Source organism: Leopardus geoffroyi, chromosome B4 (genome assembly GCF_018350155.1).
Source record: "Leopardus geoffroyi isolate Oge1 chromosome B4, O.geoffroyi_Oge1_pat1.0, whole genome shotgun sequence".
In the NCBI taxonomy this organism is placed as follows: Eukaryota; Metazoa; Chordata; class Mammalia; order Carnivora; family Felidae; genus Leopardus; species Leopardus geoffroyi.
In genome coordinates, this window is record NC_059341.1 from 68,036,066 (window position 1) to 68,056,185 (window position 20,120).

General features: G+C 38.0%; 1 protein-coding gene and 1 long non-coding RNA gene across 2 annotated transcripts in view; one reads left to right on the forward strand and one right to left on the reverse strand.

Annotated features, from left to right (window-relative positions):
* The window catches only part of SLC2A13 (solute carrier family 2 member 13), a 381,073-nt gene that overhangs the window by 143,810 nt on the left and 217,143 nt on the right, over window positions 1–20,120 (reverse strand). The window lies entirely within an intron of this gene.
* LOC123591224 lies at window positions 1,471–13,056 on the forward strand. The gene is made up of 3 exons (XR_006709172.1): window positions 1,471–1,579; window positions 6,750–6,754; window positions 13,045–13,056. It is a non-coding gene; the product is annotated as an uncharacterized LOC123591224 (long non-coding RNA).

Here is a 20,120-nt window from a genome sequence, read left to right on the forward strand (position 1 = left end):
GGCTCAGTGCTGACAGTGCAGAGCCTGCTTGAGATTCTCTCTCTCCCTCTCTCTCTGCCCCTCCCTGGCTCATGCTCTCTCCCCGCCTCTCTCAAAACAAACTTTAAAAAAAAATGATCAAGATGTTTAAACCAATTTTATGTATTTTAAACAGTAAAAAAAAATTGCTTTCTGCATTATCAGGTGCAAGCTGTAATGCAAAATATATGTTAGAAAGGCAGAAATTAGGATTTCATGTATATCATGCATATATTTTGAGCTAACACACTACTTATACTAGGTTTAAATCAAAAAATAATCCAAATATAGTAATCCTCAGAAAGCATCATTATTAATCACATTTATTATTTTACAAGACAATTTTCATAATTTAAATGATTTCATTAGTGTTTGGTGAAGAACAAATTAAAATGTGCCAAAGGAAATTAAAAGAGATTCTACAGACCTTCAGTGTTCCCAGTGTGACCTCCTCTCTGCCTCAGAGACCAGTCCCTTTAACCTGGCTTCAAACCTCTGGAAACCTCAAGAGAGATGTCCTCACGTCTCACCCACCCAACTCAGCCAGATCACTGACCTTGCTCTAAGCTAAGCAACACTAAGAACAATGATAGAAGCTCTCTAATTTGACTTGCAATTCACCAACTTGCCAGATTAACCTGTTAATTCTTTCCATAAAACATATGCCAACAGGAAAATGAACATTTGGGACTTCATACAGGCTTGCATCTCCCATCTGTTGAACTGTATGTATATTAAATCAGGTGTTTCTCCCCCCTCCCCATCCTGTTTATGCTCATCATTATAGTTATGTAATCAAATAATACAAAAAGCAATAGAACATAAGATGATAAAAAAAAAAGGCTGCATTAAAGACAAAACTATATGCTTTGGAAAGGGTGAATAAAGGTGACTCATTAAAACAAAACAAAACAAAACAAAACAAAAACTCAAAAACTGTATGGGCCACACAACTGTGAACAACTGGGGATAAAATGTTAAAGTCTGGAAGATTTTGCCCTTTGGTTTCTTCTCAAGTATCTTTCAGTTCTTGTTCTATTTGAAAGAAACTAAAGCTGGAATTCACAGATGATAATATTGAGTGTGATTTATGCAAGAAAAACAATGTGGAAGTTCAAGCAGTGGATATAATTACTGTACAACTAAAAATAAAATACTGAAGATATATATGCATCATTTCTTTGATTAAGAAATGATACAATCCTTGAAGCTTGTATCTGATGTCAGCACTGAACTGTAGAACTTGTTGCTGATCTTGACCTTGTATCCAAGTTCACTGTTCCCTTGGTATATGTTTAATACCCTGTACATCTCTTTGATTCAAACCCTTAGTACGCGCGGCTCGGTCACTTCGTGGCTGAGGTTGAGAACATGTTGGTGGAAGAGAAATCCATTGGTTTGAGAATCTTCGAGACCATGATATTCTCGATCTGTGCAGGGCATTAATGTCTAAGAGCTGCCTATTCCAGGATTTCTCTAGAGGCTGGCAAGAGTCCTGAACCAGTTGTCATTTCTGTCTTGCTGGTCTGACAGGGTTGGGAAGGTCCGAGCCTTGGGACCTGTCTTTGATTAACTGTCTTTCTCAGTTAACCAATCAAGTGCTGACCCTAATCACATCAGGAACAAGGGCTTTCACCTTGTTCCATCATGTCTCACATACCTGCTCATTTTACCATCGTGCAAGAGTCCAAGACTTTCAGGTCACCTGTTTCCACCTGGTCATTTACTTCCACACTAACCTGTACATTCACTCATTTACTCAATCTTCCTCTCATCCCCTCTCCCTGTGCCCTGTAAACTAGGGGGATCACTTTTTACAGCTTGTTTTGTCTCACTCCTATATACTGGAGGAGGCGTGAGATGCTGAAGAGGATAAGGGGAAAGAAGTGAGCTCAACTATCCTCTAACCTTCCTTCTTTAATGCCACCTACTTTGCTGGTCACTCCTCATTCAATGCTGACTCCCGCACCTGCCTGACAGTTTTCTTCTCCACTTCTAGTCTGTGTTGTGATTCTTCGTGAGAATAGCCTTGACAAGGACCATCCAGATATTGTTTCCTAACAGCTCCACTTCTGAAATCCTTCAAGTATCCTAGTCTCTGACCAGCACTCCTCACCCTCACGGGTCACTTGAATTTTTCCACTTTCATGGAAGAATTTCATGTATATACATTGAGCCGTATATACACTTTCCTCTTTTTAGTTATCCATCATCACCCATTTCTGCCCTTTTCCCATAACTGTACATACTGCCTCCATCCGTTTCGATTTCCCAATCCCCAGTGCTTCTCAGGTACTGATGTGCTACAGAATCACCTGATGGACCTGTAAAAACAGACTGCTGGGTCCCACTCTGAGTTTCTGATTCAGCAGGTCTAGGACTGAGAAGCTGCATTTTCACTAAGATCCCAGGCAATGTTGACACTGCCTTGAAAATATACTTTCCCAAATCATTATTACAGTCATGTTCTTTTCACCATTCTCAAATTCTCTGGCTTGACCCCCCTTTGTCATATTCATGCCATAAATGCCAACTCTGCCCACTTATACCCAGTTACTCTTCCACTCTGCATTTCCACCTAGCAGCTGAAAGACAAACACACAAATTGCACTCACCTGGAAACCCCTAAGACACACAGGCAACAGCTCTGCAGGAGACAACCATAGCACCTCCTTTCCTTCTACTGTCCCAATCTATCCAGCCTCAGGTGAAATCTTGCCTAATATTCACTGAGAAACTGTAAGCAATCAGGGAGCTACTCCCTTATTTTGCCACCGTCAAATCTACCAACCTACCTGATCAATTCTACAATAATTTGTTATTAATCTTCTGCTTTTCCTCAGCAACTTGTCAGCACTTCTCTTACAATGCACAACGTTCCTTCTGCTATGAGACTTACTTAAATGCACATTTTATTTCCTCTATTAGACTAAAAACTCCCCAAAGAACAGTTTGCATGTGATTTACACCTCTGCAACTGCCAAAACAGGCTTATGGCTATTTCCTTTGAGACACTGATTAAGTGCTTATTTAAACGAGTGAATGGATGGAGTGGCCTTTTATTGCCTTTTTTTTTTTTGCTTTAAGATTTATATTGAGATATAATTCATAAAAATCACAATCTTTTAAAAGTATATAGTTCAGTGGCTTTTAGTATATCTACAACTAAATTTTAATCTCTTAAATAATTATAATAATTCATGTTCATAATAAAGCATTTTAAAAATCCAGAGGGTTTAAAGAAATAAAAAAAAAGTCCTTGGGGTAAGGTGAGGGGAAGGTTAGAAGATTGCGCCTTGAGGGGCGCCTGGGTGGCGCAGTCGGTTAAGCGTCCGACTTCAGCCAGGTCACGATCTCTCGGTCCGTGAGTTCGAGCCCCGCGTCGGGCTCTGGGCTGATGGCTCAGAGCCTGGAGCCTGTTTCTGATTCTGTGTCTCCCTCTCTCTCTGCCCCTCCCCCGTTCATGCTCTGTCTCTCTCTGTCCCAAAAATAAATAAACGTTGAAAAAAAAAATTAAAAAAAAAAAAAAAAAAAGAAGATTGCGCCTTGAATGGTTTAGTTTCAACACATTCCTCCACAGCATGCTTTCCTGATTCAGCTACAATCTTTCCTACCTTACTGGCCAGTACTGAGTTCCTATGTACCCTCAAGGCTAGGGAAGAGAATATTAAAAATGGACTGTATGTGATTTATGAGCTTTTTCAACTCAAACATTGATACAAACTAGTCTTTCCATCACTTCTTATTTCCAAATTGTGCTCATCTAACACCTCATTAAAGTAACAAGAGGAGAGAAGGTAATGGTCTACTTAACATTCCTCTCAGGAGGCTTGAGTCTGAATGAGAAAAAAGGGCAGGCCATAGCATTTACTTTATGAAAAACACTGCTCTTCGCACTATCAAAAAGGAACAAAACAGTACTTTAACTTTTTTTTTTGTTTAACATTTATTCATTTTTGAGGGACACAGAGAGAGAGAGACAGCACAAGCAGGGGTGGGGCAGAGAGAGGAGAAGACACAGAATCTGAAGCAGGCCCCAGGTTCTGGGCTGTCAGCACAGAGTCCAACATGGGGCTTGAACCCACAAACCGCGAGATCATGACCTGAGCTGAAGTCGGACGCTTAACTGACTGAGCCACCCACGTACCCCAAAACAGTACTTTATCTTAAGCTGCAATGGATTCCAAGGTTTGTAAGTAAAAGTTTGCAAGAACTTTTAATCTCTATAAAAGCAACATTTTAGAGCATGGCCACACAAAACTGTGATTATGCAAAGATCTGTAGTTTTATGCACATTATTTATAACTCTGAATCTCTGTGGAATAAAGACTGGGAAAACAGACCAAGAGCATAAGATGAAGTGAAAAGCAAGATGCAAAATTATTTAGAGGCTAGAAAGTCAACTATTGAAAAATTATAGAAAAGTAAGACAAATGAATACACCAAAATGTTAACATATACTATTATCAGGGGGTGAGATTTTAGGTGCCTTTTCTTCCTTATATGTTTCCAATTTTCTATAATAAGCATTTGTGACTTAAAAGTTTTGTTTAGGGGCACCTGGGTGGCTCAGTCAGTTAAGCGTCCAACTTCGACTTGGGTCATGATCTCACAGTCTGTGGGTTCAAGCTCCACGGCGGGCTCTGTGCTGACAGCTCAGAGCCTGGAGCCTGCTTTGGATTTCTGTGTCTTCCTCTCTCTCTGCCCCTACTCTGCTCACACTCTGTCTCTTTCTCTCTCTCTCAAAAATAAATAAACACTGAGAGAAAAAAATAATAAAAGTTTTGTTTAAAGTGTTAAATTTTAGTACACTGAATATGTCATATATTGTATTCAGGCACCATAAACCTCCAGTTCTGTGAGCTAAATTCAATACTATTAAGTAAAATAAACATGAAATAATAATCACGAGCAACTAATACATCTGTGTTTTTCTTTAGAAAAAGACGGTTTTCTTTGGTGCCAAACTTAGTATTTTCTTAAATGAAATAATCCATGCCTTTTATTTCTTGGTGCTCAAAACACTACAACTAATACACTGATTGCTAATAAATACCTGGTTTACTTTCTCAATTCAAAAAATATTTAGGGGTACCTGGATACCTCAGTGGGTTAAGCGTCCGACTCTTGATTTTAGTTTAGGTCATGATTTCAGTTTGTGAGTTTGAGTTGTAAGTTCTAGCCCTGTATGGGGCTCTGTACTGACAGTAGGAAGCCTGTTTGGGATTCTCTGTCTCCCGCTCTCTCTGTCCCCCTCCCCCTGCTCACTCACTCTCTCTCAAAATAAATAAACTTAAAACTATATATTTAGACACGATAATAGTAATATGTATTTTAATGGAAAAATTAGTATATACTGGCCAAATATCTCAATTATATTCAATTAAAATGCATTCATTTGGGGCCTATGTGCCAGATGCAGTAGGAGATAAAAAGACAAATAATATCTGGGACTATCTAGGGAGGGTGGGGTGTCTACCTGCACTGAAGGAGACCACCATCCACAAAAAAATTACACCTCAATGAGCCAAGTTCTATGAGACTAGTAAGAGTAAAGTGTTACTGGAACATCAAGACAGTGATTAACTCCACTTAACAGTCTCAACAGTCTATCAGTGATTCCAACTGACTATATCACTACTGCTCATATTCCAGAATTGAAAAAAATACAAACGTGCAAGCACTTTAAGCTGCTAGTTACACAGGGTTTAGTCAGGGAGAGTATTTAAAACCAGCCCAAGGATCAGGCACAAAAAGAACTGGAAAGGACTTGAGGGACTGTAAGTTAACATCAGGATGACAAATACCTGCTCGGTTCACTGACTAGAAAACCTGTAGTGGCAGAGATGGAGGTTATGGCCAGGAAGGAAACTCTAGATTTCGATTTCATAGGAGATGGCAATGATTTGTGACTATATTCAGGGTCTGCCTTTGATGCAGGGGATCCACGATAGTGGAAAAGGAGCTCCATCCACTGGCACGCATGAGGACAAGAGAGCACAGCGAAGGGAAGGATGCCATAAAGGTCAACAGAATTGCTCAGGTTTCACACAGACTGATCATACTTGAATTTCCCAAATATGCTCATTCTCTGACTCTCTAAAATGATGATTTCATCTCCTGAAGCAAAGAGGGGGCTTGCAGAACAAGAATAAGCAGGGAAATAGAACGCTACCCTGGGCAAGTTGCCAAAGTAACCCACTTGATTGCATCATCTAGAGATAAGAAGTATAAAGATAATTCTTTTTGCCCTGTCTCCTGTGATAGATGAAGAAATTGTATGGCATTACTTAACTGTTGTAGATATCAAAACCAATACTAATGAGTTTAGATTATTATAACTAACTTACTATGAAATGGTAGATTAATATGGATGGGTATTACATTACCACCAAAGCACCCAGAAAGGAATTCTCTCTGGTCTTAGTAAGGAGGAATTCTTTTGCTTCTCTGAGGCAACTGATTAGTTTTTTTCTTAGGGAAGCTGTGACTCATGTAACATGACATGTCTGCCTTTTTTCACTGGCTGCAAAAACTTTAGGAGCAACAGGATTCTCAAACTTTAGTATGACTAAGAATCATTCGGAGACTGTAACAAATGCAATACTCCCACGTATCCATGCCCTCTGCTCGCCCCTACCCACTCAGCCCCATCCAGCCACCCCTAGCCAGGGCTCTGAGTCAGTTCAAGAAATACTAATGTAAGGGGTGCTGTGACCACTTTCAAAAAGGCTTTGTGACCTAGTTCATATAGACACTACTAGATTCAAGTTCCTTGTGCCTGAGTCATCTTATCTTTTCCTACTTTGTTCTGTTTCTTGTATCACTAACTTAAAAAAAAATGCTTTTTAAAGTTTGAGAGAGAAAGAGAGAACAGTGTGTGTGGGGGGAGGGCAGGGGGAGGGGAGGGAGGGGGGAGGGAGAGAGGGAGAGAGAGAGGGAGAGAGAGAGAGAGAGAGAGAGAGAAAGAATATCCCAAGCTGGTTCCAAACTGTCAGTGCAGAGCCCGATGTGGGGCTCGAACCCACAAACTGTGAGATCATGACCTGAGCAGATGTCAAGAGTTGAACGCTAAACTGTCTGAGCCACCCAGGTGCCCCCATTAAATCACTAACCTTAATTTTTTTTTTCAACGTTTTTATTTATTTTTGGGACAGAGAGAGACAGAGCATGAATGGGGGAGGGGCAGAGAGAGAGGGAGACACAGAATTGGAAACAGGCTCCAGGCTCTGAGCCATCAGCCCAGAGCCCGATGCGGGGCTCGAACTCGCGGACCGCGAGATCGTGACCTGGCTGAAGTCGGACGCTTAACCGACTGCGCCACCCAGGCGCCCCTAAATCACTAACCTTAAAGTGTATTGTATCTATTTCCTCTCTATATGTTTAATTAAGCCCTCAAACCGTTTCTGGAGAAGGAAGGGTTGAAGTGAATACAGACTTTCGAAAGAGTATGAATACATCTTATTTTTCCTTTTCCAAATGTCTGGGAAAGAAAGCTGATCAATTTTTTAACAGTAGAGGAACAAGTTGAGCTGTTAACAGCCTTGAGCAAAAAAGACTGCAAAGAGAAGCCTGCCACACCAATGTATTATTAATAGTAAATTAGGCTGCTGACTTGATGAGAGCACCATGTCCTTTGATGTTCAAACGGAAACCCCTAAAAACTACCCTTGGTTCATTTCAAGCGCATGCATGCAACACCAGGACATACTTACTCAATTTTCAGTGTAACTGCAGGACCTTTCACACGTGACAAAAAAAGAAATTCTATGTGTACACGTGATGTATGACTTCAAGAAGGAAAGCAATTACCAATGAGTCCACATACATTTGTTGAGGGAGTACTACATGAAAGACATTCATGTTAATTCTCAGCTACTACACAGAAGCATTGAATTATCTTGCTAATTGTGAAAAACCAGGAGAACTGGGAAATAGTTTGAGTTAAATGTTTTTGTTTGAATTGGCTGCATTGTCTTAATTCTCTATTGTCCTTTATGTGTGTAGAATTATATTCCTAAAATACCCCTTTCACTTTTTGTTTCTTATGATGAAAACCAAAGGCTGCTTTATAAGAAAATACAGGATAGAAAAACAAGGGTAATGGCTAAAATTTATTGAGCGTGTGAAACTCGATTTGAGAGTTGGAACTGACGGCAGAACTCTGTACTGATGGAAGAGGAATGCAGAAATACCATCTGTAGAGTAATTACTATATGCTAAGAGGTGTCCATATACACTTTGCTCATATTAATCATTACAAACACCTTATGAAAATGAAAACTTGATAAAAGTTAATGCTAAGCATTTTTAGAGTATAATTAACTCAGCATAAAAGCTCTATATTTCATTCTCACACATACTCAGGATCCCAAATAAACCATTACAGAAATTCCTACGTGGTTATTCCGTCTGCATACAGGGCAAAACATCAACCCTTACTCAACACTTACCATTTCACATTTCTTCCCCTACATAAAATACATAAAAAAGTATTTTCATTCTCTATAGCTAAAGTCCTTTGTCTAGTATAGCACTTTTGCAGCTAAATAACTTGTCACTAAGAGTGAAATTCACAAAATATAAAAATCATAAAATTGCATTTAGTTAGGAAGAAACCTCCAGAGGTGGCCTGACAGAAGGGCAGTCGGCCTGTTAAAAAAGAAATCTCAGAAGTGTGGTGTCCCTTAAGGGGGATACAGAGCACTAACCTGACTCATAGGCTCAAAGCCAACTAAACTCTCCTCTCTACGGAGAGCTCTAGAATCGATTAAAATAAACTTAAAGAGCAGACTTACAGGGGAATATAAATAACAAAAAGAGCATCTTTACAAATTGTTGTAGGGCTTCCTGGGTGTAATGTGAAACTGCGCTCCATATGTAGAGAGCAGGAGAGTCAACAGACAGAGGCAGACCATTCCAAATTGGTAGGTGGCTGTTTTAGTGAACATGGGAACTTACGGGGCCTGTCTTGGGTGGCTGCCAGATGACTGGTTTTCCACACATGCCCACCACAATCTTGAAAACTTATACAGAGGCCTTAACTGGGTTCAGTCATGTACCCAGTCCAGACAGCCTCAATACCACATTTCTATCTCAAGAGTGTATCCTTGGGGCAGCTTCTGAGAGTGGGAAAGGCAAGCAGAATGCACATTCTAAGCACCGGGGAGCAGGTGGAGAGCCTCCAGGTGCCAGTGTCCAGATCCTGGGTCCAAGGACCGTCACATCTTGATGACCTCTTCCCACAGTAGAAGGTGGGGGTGCTGGTCTGGCATACCCCACCCCTCCTCCATCTCATGCCTGACCGTGCTGCCTCCCCCAGGCAACATGTATAGTGCTCAGGGACTGGTCAAACTCCTAAAGCTGAAGCCACATCAACATCTAGGGAAAAGGCCATAAATGAAGAGGAAGAACTCCCCGTATAAGTTCCTATTAAATATCTGTCTTTATGGCCTTAAAATTCTGCTGCTCCTGTGGTCCTGGTCATGGAATGGGCACCTAATGGAAATACCTTTCTGTAGTGAGCCCACTCATTTGTCTGACAAAGAAATCAATCCAACTCTTGAGTGTGTGGGCTGCCCTTCTCTAGCTCATCATGATTGCCATGCTGGGCATTACAACTCCTGTAAGGGGACTGAAAAGCCCTAAAATAGTACATTATGGAAGAACAAGCTCAGACTAATATTTTTAATTCATCTAATATTACCAATATTGATCCTGAGACCTGGCCTGTGGCACACACTATCAACAACATGAGGCTTGGGTATTCTTTTTCAGTCAAACTGCTGACTAGAACGATCCTAAAAATACCACTAGTGGAGTTATGGATGGCTACACTCTGACTTGGGATGGGTTTATGTGGCTTATCCTGGGTTATGGACATTTGAGCACCTGGGCAACCCTATGATGGGAATGGAATAACCACTCTAAACAGAACCAACCCGGTTATACCAGGAATATACGATGGATATCACTGCAGCTATGTTGTCATTCTGTCCTATTTTCTCATTAGAGAAATTTCAGTGTTTCAATGACACCGACCCATCTTGCCACCCAGGTATTTACTGGATGGCCCCAAATGGGACCCATTGCCATGTGGCACCAATCTCTGGTCATGGCTTCCACCTGGGTGGCTGGGTCACTGCATTATGGGTTTTCCCTGCACAGGGGAGAATTTGCCTCATGGTAACAACTACCGATCACCCTCTCCTCAAGGTGAGATGGGCACATTTTGTATTCCACTGCTACAATTATTTGGCCACTGTCTTTGTCCCCTTCACTGGCATTTTGGATATTATAGCACACATAGAAGCCATTATGTTTATCCACCAAGCCTTAAATGATAGCTAACAAATCCTATCCTTATTCAACACTGAAATTTCTTTAATGAGAAAAGCTGTCTTCCAAAATAGGGTGGCCTCAGACATTATTACTGCCTTGCAAGGAGGCACTCATGTATGCCATTATCCACAAAGAATGTTCTGTGCTCACTCCTGGTAAGCCTGCCAATGTGTCATTTTTATTAAATCACATGAGGATACAGATGAATGCCCTAATCTGATCCCCAGCCTAGGGAACTTAATAAATCAATGTTTTGGATCATGGGGCTCTTGCTAGAAAACATCATTGATTTGGGGAATTACTGTCCTAACCTATGCTTTCTCTTGCACGAGCCCATATTGTCACTGTGGCGTCTACCTCCAATGCAGACAGAAAGCAAAGAATGAGCACCTCCATGCTAATGAAACCCCTTGCTGACCACTCAGGGCATACTGACAGGAGTGGGGTATGTGAGGTTGTAAGAGCAGGTCACAAAGGCTGGAGTGTTGGATGAGGTCACCAAGAAAACAATAGCTGAGGCCCTGGTTACTTATCCCAGTTTCCTCAGAAAATAACCTATGATTCTGTTGAGAAGCCCATTGTTACGCTTGAAACTAAATCTTTTTATTTTTTTATTTCTAGAAGTTCTTTCTACTTGGCAAGGAAGACACAGAAGTTTAGAAGAAGACACACTCGTTTAGAGAGGAAAGAGCATATATTTGGAGCCAAGAAATAGTATTTATTCTTGTCCCTAGAAGAGGCCCGTCTGTTGCTCCTTCCCCTTACTGATTAAATAAGGCAGAAGCTGGAAGGCAGTGGTGTGAAAAGATGGGTGATCAACAACTCTATTCCTTCTAACTTCAGGAACCTCCCCAAACTAGTTTGCTCCTCTTTGTACTCTATATTCGTGCCCCACTCACAGTCTTGTGACAGAATGCTTAGAAATTCTATTGGCCTGATCTGGCCGGTATCCAGTGATGAACTGATTGGGTTGATTTAGCAAAAACCCCTGTAATACCCATGTTGTTTTGGGGAAGTCACAGAGCCATCCAGCCCAGCTGCCTCAAAGCCCAAGTGCTGCTGCTTGTCCAATTCATGGGAGAAAATGCTTATGTATTTAACCATTCTAGGTTTTTTTTTTTGTTTGTTTTTTGTTTTTTTTTGTTTTTACTTAAAACATATGGCTTACTAAGGTACTTGTAATTCGTGAAGATGTGCAAAACTTACCCTGTTTTTGGATATTTCCCCTTTCCCAGACAGCACAGAATTGCTAGAGGACACGGAACTAACTGTTGGAGATCATTCTTTGCTCACACTTAGGATGATGTTTACAGAACATCCCAGCACAGAAGTTAGTCATCATAGAGAGCCTCTTGAAGGTACAGTATTTTTTTTTTCTATTTAGAATTCCTGGAATCAAAATTTTATGATACTAATAACTGATGAGACTTAAATTTAAATCCTGACTCATACAGTTCTGATCTGCTTCTATCTAAAAAAAAAAAAAAAAAAAAAAAAAAAAAAATTAAAATTATTCCAGGATTTCCAATACCATAAATACTGACATATTTTTTTTCTAAATAGTTTAAAATGTTTACTTTTCAAAAGCACAAATAGGGATTAATTAAAATGAAAACTGAGTAACATAACTTAGCTGTGATACTCTGGTTTTTGAAGTATGTACAAACATACACCAGATGAAGGGAGTGCTCTTATTTTTGCTAAAAGCAAACCAGATGTCTGTGCATGTTATCATACCACACACTTCATTCTAAAGTGCTAAAAAGGCCTATTCTCCTTTCTGTGGATCATTTATATACCACCAATTCGGAACCAAATTTGAATTCTCAACCTCCTATCTGTTGCTAAATTTTTCATTATGTATTTCTAAATTATTGCTTTATTCTCTCAGGATGTTATAAATTTCTCTCAGCATTTCATGTGTTTGCATTGAGATTTACATTAAATGAGAAATCCTAAGGTACAGTAACACAAGTATGGACAGTCTTACACTCTAACAAGTTACTCTATATTTTTAAATGATTCCAGTGTAAATCTATGTAGGGTACTCATACACTACTGTCCTCTTGAAGTGAGGCAGAGTTTATGCTTTAGTGGTGTATGGCATTTTATTTTGTCTAAAACCTCATTTGTTCTTATTCCACATGTTACAAAAACCCCATATGATTATTTCAGCTGAGAAATAAGGATAATTCTTCATATCTTTATCAACCTCCACTTCCCACTTTTTTGTGGCCAACGTATTGTTTCTACATAGTAAATTCACTTAAAATTGCTCAGGTGAGTAGGAACTCTACAATCTGTAAAATAACCCCAGTCATTAAGTAATAAATGTGTCACTCTTGTTTATAACTTATTTTAAGAAAGCATGCAAAAACCTCTATATTTTTTCAGCCCTACTGCCTCTTCAGTTAATGAATTATAGGAGCAATGAAAATATGTTGCTTCACGAGTTCTGTAGTGAGGATTAAGACAAGAACTTGGAAATAATAGGTATCATCTTCTACAGGTCTATTTTACCACCAAAACTCCTTAAGAGTATGTATTAGAGCAATTCTACATATTAGAAACTCAGAGAGGTTAAGAACTTGCCTGAAGTTAGTGGCAGGGATGGGCTCAGATCAGGGCTCATTCCCTAAATCACACGACTGACTAAATCTATACGGGCTAGACATTTACGTACAGCCTTTCTAGATATTCAGTTGAGAACATCTCTCTCCTTTATTGTGAAATGACCATTTTTATAAGTGGTCTAATCAAAATCATTAACAGTCTATGGGTCTGGGTTTGTTTTGCTTTTAATAAGTTTGTAGATACCACAGGAGGAAAATAATCCTTATCTTGGGAAATCTGTTTATCTCAATAATGAATATGGGTTTGCTAGTAGGATTACTCAAGTCTGCTAATTCGTACATTAATTCTACTGTCCTGTGGAAAAGAGGTAAATTGTTAGATATTAGGTAAATTCTGTCCTCAAAAGTTTGCAAATCACCAAAGAGCATGCACCGCATTACAGTTTATATTCCACTTGTACTCCACATAGTGATTTATACTATAAGTAATAAAAAGAGCCTGAACTGACAGAAGGCCATGGTTACACTTCTGTAATTAATAAGGCTGTCTCTTACCAGTGTCTATTTCATTAATCTGCATGTTTTGCAGCAGGTTGGCAAGGCCACCATTATTCAGCCTTTCATTTGTTTGAGTCACAGAGACAGATATGCTGGCTCATGCATGTCTTTACTTCCCAAAGAGACCTACAAAACAATTTGGCTTGGCTACAGGACCCATGATTGTACCACACTGTAGCAGATTTCACTGGATGAGCACTGGACTACATACGACTTTATCACTGACTTGATCTATAGTACTGTTGAGACTTAAACTTCTGTAAAGAGAAAGACAACTTTTTTTTCTATTGCTGTCTTAATTTTAATTTTCATTACTTTCTTGTTTTTACTGACAAATTTACTTGTTTACTGACATTAAACAATAAACTTATTTCTCATGAATCTGCCTTTCACCTCCACCACAGAAAACAGAAATTTATAAATGTAAATATTATCGTGGGAAATTAATACTGACCTAATTTTCTTTAAAAACACACAAGAAATATATTTGTCCCAAACTGGTGACAGAAAAGCTCTCTCCGAAGGAGGGGATAAAAATTTCTCTTCAAATGAGGATACAGACATATGACGAAAAGCAGAGGGGTAAAATCATCCAAAGTCATAGAGCAACAATGTCATATTAGCAAAGAAAAAGGAATGCAAATTCTGGCATTTACACTGATAATTTACCAAACCTCAAAATCAAAATATAAAATTTAAAAATTTAATCAGATTTTAATTTTGATACTACAATCTGATTCAAGTTACTGTAAATTCAATTAAGACATGTCCATATTACTGAGATGAAAAGCACAATAATGGAGTCTTTGCATGTCTTCTACTGAGAAAGACAGTCCACAAATAGTAAATGAGAGGAACCAATGACAGTTATCAAGAATAAGAATGCAAAACCATATTGTCATTTAAATTAGGTTGTCCAATTTTCTAGAAAAATGTTTAGTGTAATTTTAAGTGGATAGTTTTTTTTTCCAATAATTTATCTATGTCTATTTTATAGAATATAATACATTTTTTTGAAATTTTCCCCACTCTTTCTAAGAAAAAGAAAATGTAAGTTTAATTTAAATGAAGTCATATTTCAACATGGAAAACTGAACTTTTGTGTAATAAACTAATATGTGCTTTTTGGGGAGTGAAGAGTGTTTGTCTGGAAAGAATCCTAGACTTGGTTTTAAATACTTCATTTTCAAGTCATTTATTAAATAAGTTGTAAAGAAATATATTTTCTGCAATTTATTAAAGCCCCCAAAGTATCTTCAGATTCTGTTCATAATTTGAAGTTTCAATTTTTAAACTCACAATATGGAACTGAAAAGTAAACCCATTCTTTTTCTTAAACAATAAATTAATTTTTACAACTAACGTGTTAGTAGGGAGTAACATAAATGTTGAAAAAATTGTGAAATGTACAATATTTCAGATGTACAATATTTCAAATGGCAATATACTTTTAAACATTTTAGTAAGTTTGGTAGACCATTAGTACATTATAGTAAATATTTAGTACATTTCAATAAATGTTTTTGCAAGCAAGTAGTAAACACAGCCCTATCAGCATTCTAGCTATATACTAGGTCTTTGCAAACACTAGCAACTCTTAATAACTAAACTGAAAATGAAGGACTGAAAGTCTTGAAGTATCCGCAGTTGTTACCGGTGAAAAAAATATGGCCATCAGAGCTTCTGAATTAAATTTTTATTTTGCTTTACTTTCTTCTATTTTAATTCACCAAATACTGGTTATCCACATGTTGAATCTGATTAACAGAACATTCACAAATGTGATGAATAAAAGTAGATAGATGACAGCGGTAATATTTTTGGTTGAGTTTTTTCTCTGATCCATAATCAATATTCAGATAAGTAAGCTACTAATAAGGAAAAGATGTGCTTGATGTAAGAAAAGAATTTCAAGAAAGGATAAAATTAACCTTCAGGTCTACAAAAATAATTTGTCCTGCTGAGATGATTTAGCCTGGATGTCGGAGTGGCTAAACCCAGACCATATTTGAGACTGATTAAAAATTCTAACACTGAAGTGATTAATGAGGATAATTAAACGGATTTTTTTAGGCTATCTCAAATGTACATATTTTATTTATTTACTTTTTAATATTTACTTGAGAGAGTGCAAGCATGCACAAGCAGGGGGTGGGGAGGGGCAGAGAAAGAGGGAGAAACAGGATCCTAAATAGGCTCAGAGCCCAAGGCGGGGCTTGAACCCATGAACCGTGAGTTCATGACCTGGGCCAAAATCAAGAGCCTGATGCTCAACCGACTGAACCACCCAGATACCCTTCATATGTACACCTTTTTAAGTGAGGGCAAAAAACTAAAGCAGACCTCAGTAATCATTAAGTTCAAGGTGAATCTAACAGGCTAGCTCAACTCATCAGAGAATGCTGGCCTTGGGTGGAAAGAAAAAGCAGGAGTAAAGCAGATGTAGAGAGTAGGGAATAATGCCACAAAAATAGGAGAAGAAAAGGAAGAAAAAAGGGAGAGAGGAAAGGAGACAAAAGAAAAGAAATGGAGATGAAGCCACAGGGTACTAACAAGAACTGCCCTAACTACTGCCACAAGGAAAGCTGGTGAGCAGACCCCACCAGGCCAGCACTTAAGAAGTACCTCAGACCATGAGCTAAGTCCTGCAGGAAGCAGGAGGCACAACCACCAGCAGCAGAATGCTAAGTAACAGGCAAGAAGTCAGCCACCCCTGGATGTACCTCAGGATGTGACCAAACTGCAGAAGTTACCTTTCAAAGAAAGCTGTAGTTTCTAGAAGGAGGAAACAATGTTCAGTGGGGGTTAAGTACACCCCAATTTTTCTCAGAAATTAAGACATCAAATTAACTAACTGAAATTAAAAAAATTAAAAAAAAAAAAAACTTCCAGTATTTTATAGTATATCCTGGTAAAACATCTTGCCATCATATTTATTGCAATTTTTCACATAAACAAAGCTTATATATGCTTTTACTGAGAAACAAATGATTTTGCCAATAGTGAGCTAAAAATATTTACAGTATTTATAGTTATAGCAATCAAGTTACATGCATGGGAAAAAACTTGTCCTTTTCTCATTTACTGGAGTATCAACTTGTGAGAGTTAAAATGTGTGGAAGAGGTACGGAAATGTAATGGTATGTCCTCACTTTTCTAATTTTTACCACCAAGATGGAGGTGCAGTAGAAAAACAAACAAAACGGAAAAAACAAACAAACAAAAAAAAACCCTAACATACATACTCAAGAAGAGACAAACTCTAACCCTTCATTCAGTGTTTACTGTCCTTAGGGCAAGCCACTGATACTAATAAGTTATTTCTTCATCAGTATTCCTGTGAATTAAGAGACCTCTGGAGTAAGAGACGTATTGTGCCTTTTGAACAGCCTTTCTGAGATTCAATCTTTCCATCCATTAAAAAAGAAGATGGTGACAACTGATATTTGTATGATAGCAGATGTTAGAAGAGATCAAAAACTACAGAAGTCCATGGTTATGCTGCTACCAGCCGCCACAGCCTATCTGGAAAGTAAACCCTAATGCAGCTTCCGATTTCACAATCTCTTCTAACAGACAGCTGTTGTAACAATTCTCAACTGCCTGCTGCACGTATGTAGTAAGAGAGATGCAGCTATTACATCGCTGTATGTAGTAGGGTGGAAATGTTTTAAAGTTTCTACAAGGAATTGTTGCTGGACTACAACTTTTAGTTCAAAAGTCAGGCAGCACTGTCCAACAGAACCGTGTGTGACGACAGAAATCTGCTGTGTCCATTATGAGAGCTGGAAAGGTAGCAAGTCCTAGTGAGAAACTGAATTTTAAATTTTATTTAATTTCAATAACTTTTTTATTTGAATAGTCACATGGTCAGCGGTTACTCTACTGACAGCACAAAGTTAGAGAATCTATAATTAATGGTCCAAATGAAGTAGTATCTCCAATTTAGAAAAATTAGAAAATACAAGATTTTTTTTTTAAAAATCACTTTCTCCTCCTTCAGCTATCATTACTTACATTTTTGTTATATTCTTCCAGATTTTTTTCTGATATACTAAATATATTCATAAATTAAAAAATGTAAGCATGCATACATGAACTAAATATATACAAATACATTATATTAGACATTTTTAAGACAGATCTACAAAATCCTATGGCTGTTAAGAATTATCTACATTAATACAATAAACCCTTGATAGACTTCAGTTATTATTATTAATGGCTGCTCAGTACAACACTATACCATGGTGGCATTATTAAATAGTCCATCACCGTTGGGAATTTAGGCTTTTGTTCCTATTTTTATTCTTATAAAAAACCCTGCAGTGAACATATTTGTACATTTATTTGTTCCATTTGTAGGAATATTCCTTTAGGATAAATTTCTAGAATTGGATTTGATGGGTCAAATGTCTCTTTTTTCAGACTGTGGAAGACTATTATCGAATTGCTACACAGAAAAGAACCCATGAAAAGACAAAACTCTTTTGAAAATATAAGAGAAACCTTACAACCCCGATACCCAAATCATTAGGGAAAAGAGATGATGGTGAGGACGATGATACAGTGCTGATGATTGGATTACAAAGATCTCACAATTACCCTAAAAAATCCTTCGGCTTACCCTCAAATTACAGTAAACAGTACTTATGTGTCCTTTTGGAGGCAGACATACTACATTCTGCCACTCAAGAGCTCCATGGTAGCTAGGCTTTTTTTCCATCACTGAACAGATTACGATTCTCCAGTTAAATACTAGGGAAACTGGCTGGTTTGTCTACAGGGCTATTTTACACATAATATATGTATCTTTAAATTAAGGAATCACACTCAAGTCAGCATTATATTCACACTGTGAGATACACCGGGAATTGAGACCTCACGAAAAAACAGCAGACTGCAATTTCCCACTTTACTGCTCAGTCTAGGGCATATGTGCATGGAATGGAACCACAGTCACCCACACTATATCTCTCTGGATTGTTCTCTCTTTCAGCATAAACAAATTAAATGTGCAAATGGGGTTACTTTATAGGATATTTAACAGGTTCTATATTTTTGTATAGAACATTAAAGATGGAAAAAAAAAAGGGAGAAAGAAAAGAAGAGTGAAAAAATGTGTGTATGCACATGGGAGAGTTATTTTTAAACCTGAAAACTGTCTCCTCTCTCCCTGCCAATGTGCAGTATTATTTCAATGTTCTGTTCATACTGCTTGTAATAAAAAGTGGTTCATCCCCAGGAGTCACCATGGAAGATCCATGTTGTTTTTAGGTTCTGCCACGTGTACTTAAAATCACAAATGAGAAGGAATATTCCTTTTCTTTACCCAAGTGAAGTCTAGAAGAAGGTATGTCTAAAGTAGGCTCAACATTTTACTGAGGTTAGCATTTTCCTGCTTTGCCTTGGAACTGGTGTACCCTATTTGTGTCATCTTCATTTACCTTATTGGCTAATAGGAAGAAAAAGAGACAATGGGATTTAAATATAATGGGATATAAATGAGAGTTAAATATTCATATCACTTATATAATTTTAGTTATCTACTGTGAGTGAGGTAAATGCCACAGCAGCTTCATGTCCAAACTCAAAAGAAATAAGTAAATGGGAAATGAATTCTCTTAAGAATTCAGTGCCTTACTCTGCATCTTATTCCCTATTGTATTTCATATAAAAGGTCGACCACATTCCAAGAAACATTTGTTCATAAAAAGCTCATTTCCTTTCAAGGCGATGGAAAGTTAAATTACTGTGCTTATGAGACAAGTCAATAAGGGGAAGAGACAGAATTAAAAGGCCACAGGAATACAGTAATAATTTCGAGTCCAATTAGCAAAGCTAGATAGAAAACTAAGGTGAAAAATCTAAATTGATCTGATAGGCATGGGCTCAATTACTTACAGAAAGTTTGAACAATATTTGGAAACTGTGATATTTATCCCATTAATTAAGGTATAGGACTTAACTGAAATACAAAAAGATTCCAGAAGTGGGCACTAAACTATGTGATCAGTCCTTTAATCAAAATACTGTAAAAGATAGATGAGCTATTTGGGGCAGAATTTCTCTGAAAGCAACAAATACTGAAAACAAAGCTATAAAATTCACCAGGTGTGCCAGTGATTTTTAGTTTGATATACCTACATATTGTAAAATACTGTTAACACATCTATCACCTCACATAGTTACAACTCTGTGTGTGTATGTGTGTGTGCGTGGTGAGAACTTTTAAGACCTACTCTCAGCAATTTTCAAATACACAATACAGTATTTACCTAAGTGTTAACTATGGTTACCATGTTATTATATGCTGTATATAACTGGAAGTTTGTACCCTTTGACCACCTTCACCCATTTCCCTCACCCTTGGCAACCACCAATCTGCCCTGCTTCTATGAATTTGGTTTCTTTTAGATTCCACACATAACTGAGATCATAAAGTATTTGTCTTTCTCTGTCTTATTTCACTTAGCATAATACCCTTAAAGGTCATTCATGTTGATGTAAATGACAGGTTGTTTCCATGTCTTGGCTATTGTAAACAATGTTGCAATGAACATTAAAGTGCACATATCTCTTCCAGATAATGATTACATTTCCTTTGGAAATATGTCCAGAAGAGGAACT